This window comes from Miniopterus natalensis, chromosome X, assembly GCF_054644295.1.
Source record: "Miniopterus natalensis isolate mMinNat1 chromosome X, mMinNat1.hap1, whole genome shotgun sequence".
NCBI lineage: Eukaryota > Metazoa > Chordata > Mammalia > Chiroptera > Miniopteridae > Miniopterus > Miniopterus natalensis.
Window position 1 is genome coordinate 18,671,655 of NC_142103.1, and position 5,589 is coordinate 18,677,243.

Sequence of the window (5,589 nt, forward strand, 5' to 3'; positions counted from 1 at the left end):
CCCATTCAGAGTGAGCTGGATTGAAGGCATTGTGCGCTGGCTGCCGTCATAGCAACAGTAAACAGGAAGCCCTGCTTCAGCAGTGCTTCCGGGGCAGGTCGGAAGCGCCATCTTCTGGATGGCGGAGCTTTGGTCCTGAGATGCCGGCCCAGAGGCGGCACCCCTGAGGCGGCGCTCTTCGACTGCCTCTGGCTTGACTGCCTGAGGCCAAAGGAGCATCCGTAGCTGGTGAGAGGGAGGAGAACTTGGCGCGAACCTCCCCCCACGCCAGAGAGCCGTCCATCTTGTCAAAGCCGTTCTGGTAAAGCCTCGGAGCAGCAGCCAAGGCCTCCTGACTGAAAGGTTCGTTTATATTCTTAGCAGACGTTTGTGCTAAACGCGGACACATACACCGCCTTCCAAGATAGTACTGTTTACCTGGCCTGCAGAGCCCGTTTTGCTTCAAGACGTGTTTGATGCTCCCAGTCTCTGAATTCTGATACACTGCTGGGCATATTTAAACACAAAACTGTTCATTGTGTTTCTCCATAGTTGAGCTGGAAATCTACTCTTTCTCTTCTAGGTGCTGATGTTGACTATACCTAATTAGCATATTAAAATGGCTGTACCTGAAGAGGCCATCCCTCCTTTGTCCGAATACCAGTGCAAAATCTGTTTGGAAATCCTGATCGAGCCTGTAACACTGCCTTGTGATCACACGCTCTGTAAGTCATGCTTCCAATCCATTGTAGAAAAGTCAAATTTATGCTGTCCCTTCTGTCGCTTATGGATCTCTGGATGGGCCCGGTACCATACCCGAAGAAATTCTCTTGTCAATATGGAATTGTGGGAGAAAATTCAAAGACACTATCCAGAAGAATGTAAACTTAGAGTCTCTTGCCAGGAATCAGAAGAAAGTTATAATGACCCTCAGCCAGTTCATCTGTTAAGTGAACCTGGAGAATTGAGAAGAGAATATGAAGAGGAGGTAATCAGAATGGAGGCAGTGCAACGAGCCAATGAGGAGGAAGAAAACAAAGCCAGTGAAGAATACATACAGAAATTATTGGAAGAGGAGGCAGAAAAAAGGAGAAGAGAAACAGAAAGGCAACTGAAAAGTGATGAAAAACTAGCAAGAAAGATAAGCTTTGATATTAATTTCTGTGAGGAAAGTGGTTGGGCTTTTACCCCGTATTCCAGAACATTTGATCGAGTCACAACCAGGTCGCAAACAAAAAGAATGAACCAACAAACAGATACTGGAGATACTCAGGAGTATTTGTCACCTAAATCTCAGCCTGGGCCAGCATCACTATCAAAAGTTGTGCAAGAAGGCAAGAAAAACCCCATGCCTAAGGAAACTGTCAGTAGTGAAATAAAGAGCCCTATGTGGCAAGGCACAGAAATTGAAGAGATGCCAACACATTCTTCTCAAATATATCATGAAATTCAAGAACAAGGTGCACAGTCTTCAATAGAGTCACCTATGCCTCAGTTATTTGCCAGTGGTACAGAATTGTGCCTTGGAGGAAAAGTCGAAATGAGACCAAACAAGCATGATAAAGTGGAGGTATGTGTCATGATTCATGAGGAACCTGAAGGCAGTGTTTCCTACTCTAGAGAAGCTGCAGTTAAGCCTTGTGGCAAAATAGAAAGCAGGCGCGCTATATCAGATATGACACAGATAACTGGAAATAACACAGTTGAGACAGAAAATGAAGAGTCTTACCTACAGAGTAGTAAAGAAGATATTTCCAAAAGAAAGAAACAGGAATCTTTGTCTGATCCATGCTCTTCTGCAAAAAGAGGGAGAATGTTCCCTAAAGCTTCCTCAGACCAAGAGGAAATAGAAGTTGCCATCCCTCAAAAGGCGTTAGATTTGGAACATTCAGTTTTTGAGAGACAAAACCAAGAAGAACAAGATACATCATCTGCATTAAATCTTCACAAAGAAGTGGATAAACAACAAATAAAGCCAACCCTGATAAAAGAATCCCCAGATGAATATCTGTTATCTGCTACATCCTCAGCTCCAGGCAAATCACTAAGTGGACAGAAGAATTCCAAAGAGAGCAACTCCAAAAGACAAACTGATACAAAGCATTCAAAACCCCGGAGAGGCTCAAAAAATTAAAATTGGCAACCTTCTTTTAAGATCCAGTTTTAACATTCAGTTTATGTTAATAGAATAAAGATGCCAAATTCTACTAGAGATTATTGCAAAGTTCTCATTCCTTATAGCTTAACAAGTCACCACAGAAAATAACTCAGATGTTTCAGAGATAAACAAAGTAATGCATGGGTAAAGGGAGTGTTTTCTAATCTAGTGAACCTGGGTTGTGAAGCTTTCTTTTTTTGTTCAAAATATGCATGTTTTATGGCCTTTCTCACCTTTTTGTCCTATAGTAATCAAAGCAAGATTATACTATGCTAACTAGTTAAGGAATCTAGGTTCTAAATCTAAGTTTTCTTGCTACTTTCCGACGTATTTGTAGAGCACTTGAAATGAATCTTGCATAACACTAAAGGAATCTAGTTACCGTCTTCTAATGATTTTAAGCATTATACCATTTTCTTTTATTTAAAGTGGGTTAGAATCGACATGAAATCAGAAAAATCAGTTTTCTGGAAAATTAGTATTAATTTGCAAGAAGGAAACTAGACTTGATGTAAAAGGAGTTAAGAGTTGGAGTAAGGCTGAATGGGGCGGGCTGATAATTTGGCAGTACTGGAATTGAGCTGGTGATCAGAAACTGGGTCCAGGATGGAGTAGCAGGTATAGTTTGGTAGAGCATTCTTCCTTGTCCTTTCTTTGCTAAATGACACAGAAAGCATTTTGATTTTACAACTATTCACACCATAGTATCTGGGGTCAAAAAAATTAGTTACTAAATTACCTAAAATTTTGGAAATTTATATTTCTATTAGTCTGCTATTCCAGAAAAAAATGGGAATTTACTATAGGAGAGTTATATAACAATACCTTATGTTGTGGAACCTGAGGCATAAATAACCATTTGTTTATTTGCTTATATTATTTGTATTAATACTGACTTTTATTTGTGTTTATGGACAGAAATAGAAAGTATGATACTTGAGTTTTGCCTTATATTATGTCTCAAAGTTAAATCAGAAGGCAGTGATTTCATTTTGTGAAATTTAACTATTAATCTTTGTTTCACTAATATGAACAACTTTGAGCAAACAACAGTTTAACAGTATTTCTGTTGATGTCTAGTTATCCTTTTAAGATAAAAAAAAATGTCTTGAGGGCTAATTTTAGCTTAAATTTGTCAATATTTTTATACATGATTGAGATTTTTCCCTCCAAAATTTGTAACTGAAGTTATATAATTAAATCTTCCTGGAACAGACCATAACCAAAAAGGGGGAAAATAGTGTGATGTATTTAGGATTTATACTGTTTAACAATTTATTTTTCTGTGAAGAAGGCTTCCTGATTAAAGTTGGTTTTAAGATAAATTTTATTTTATTTTTTTCATATTTTTTTTTACTATGTCTTGTGATTTTCATTTTGGGGAGCACAGATATTACATATCAGATAGTTCTGGTTTATGTTTACATTTTTTAAAAGTTCATGATCTATTTTTAGTTGTTATTAAATATAAAATGTGGAATAACTGACTAGTCAGTTGTATGGCATTTTCTGTGGCTCATTGTTGGGTAACGAGCATTGGTAATAATAAGCAAGTAAAAATACAATTTTAATTGTTTAGGAGTAATAACTAAAATCATAATGACTGTGTGTCTTTTTAAAAGTTCTCTTAATTTGAAGACTTTATCTAAATTTTATGTTCATTTTAGAAGTATGTTTTTTCTTAGGTTTTATTTAAACTGCTTGGGTTATGGAAGTTAAAATGTTAGAAACTAGACTGTTACACATTTTAACACTCATTATTTTGGAATGCTTGTGACATTTTAATAGACTAACAAACTTTTAGGCCTTTTTTAAACTATATATATATACTATATATATATAGAGAGAGAGAGAGAGGTTATTGGTGTGACATTGGTTCAAAAAACCATGCAGATTTCAAGTGTACAACTGAACAACAGGTTTTAAAATAAAATTTAATTTTTCCAATAGTGTCTGATAGTCCTACCATGTATGCCTTTTTGTTAGAAACTAATGTTTTGTGTTAGTAATCAGAAGTCATTGTTACTTTTTCTTCTAATTTTTGTGGAAAGGATATGAAAGTGTTTAATTTCTCAGAGAGTTCTGTAACTGTAGAGGTTGAGAATCTGAAAATTAAAATATTAAAAATAAAACTGGACTATTATGTATATTTTTTAAATAATTACATTAAAAGTTCTGCATAACAAAAAGTACCAGAAAGGAAAATTGGAAGACATGGCAAACTGGTGAACAGATAGATCCAATTCATCACAAAGAGCTAATTTCCTTTAATAATATGACTGCCAGTAGGGCTGCCTGTTTCAAGACATTAAGCCTGGTATGCTTTCTGTCCCTTGGAAAGTCAGGAGAGTTTGGTTTTGCTTTTGCCACTGATGGGTGGTCAGGAGATACTGGGTCACTATTTTTCTTTAAGTCCTCAGGCCCCTAGGCAGTCTTCTTTCCCCCTTTTCCCCTTCAAAGTTCTATGACTGTGTATTTTATTATGTTCATGCTTTTTACATGTACTTAGTAGAGAGGAGCTGGGAAAGATGAGTCCAGACCATTATGTCCCAAACCAGAAAGCTGTTTTATTTTTAAACTTGATTTCTGTTTTTTCAGAGAGAGAGAGGAAGGGTTGGTAAGGCTTCCTACTTCACTTTACTTCTGGAAATTGAAGTTATACATCCTTAAGTCCTTAGCCTAACATGTAAAATTTCCTTAGATTTATCCTCCTATTTGTATTCTCTCCATAAATTTATTTCTCATTCCTCATAATGTAGCCCATCTCTTCAGTCAAATCACTCTCATTAATACATCTTGCTCCTTTCTGCCATCATAACTTTATCAATGCCATTGCCGCTATTTGGAATGTTCTCTATTTTTCTCAATTAATTTAGACCAATTTGGTTAAGAACAAAATTATAAGCATCAACCATTATGAAATTCTACTCACTGACTTTATTTTGTGCCCAGTTCTTAGCATTCCCAGGAGATCCTTTAATCAACATTCCTTCAGCACTAAACATGTAGTATTTCTTCTTATGTATTTTGCACTTCTTCATGAGCTGTTTTTTATATATCCAAACAACCTGGAAAATGCTGAGGGAAAAAGCTTCTAGTAGGAATTGCAAGGCAATTATTTTAACCATTTTGATGAAAGACTCAAATACTTCTGCTTTGTATTTATGAATATTTCACACATCTTTTTCTAGATTTTATTTAGGTCTGGGAGTACAGAGACTGAAGGTAGAATAATTTAGATAATAGTTTTAATTCCGTATTTTGATTTCCATCTGTAGACCTAAATTATGTGACCAGATGTCAAGAGAAAAATCTGGAAACTCTCCCACCCTGTGAATGGATGATACTGGGTGAAAAGACAGATGGTAAAGAACAGCAAACATTTTCTGGAATGTTTCTTGCTTTGAAAACCCCTGAAGTTTAAAACCTGGTCTTTATTGAAATTGCATTAA

At 36.2% G+C, this 5,589-nt stretch overlaps 1 pseudogene; it reads left to right on the top strand.

Annotated features, from left to right (window-relative positions):
- The first annotated feature begins 598 nt into the window (after positions 1-598).
- Positions 599-2,274, top strand: LOC107529337 (E3 ubiquitin-protein ligase RNF168 pseudogene; annotated as a pseudogene).
- The last annotated feature ends 3,315 nt before the right edge of the window (positions 2,275-5,589 follow it).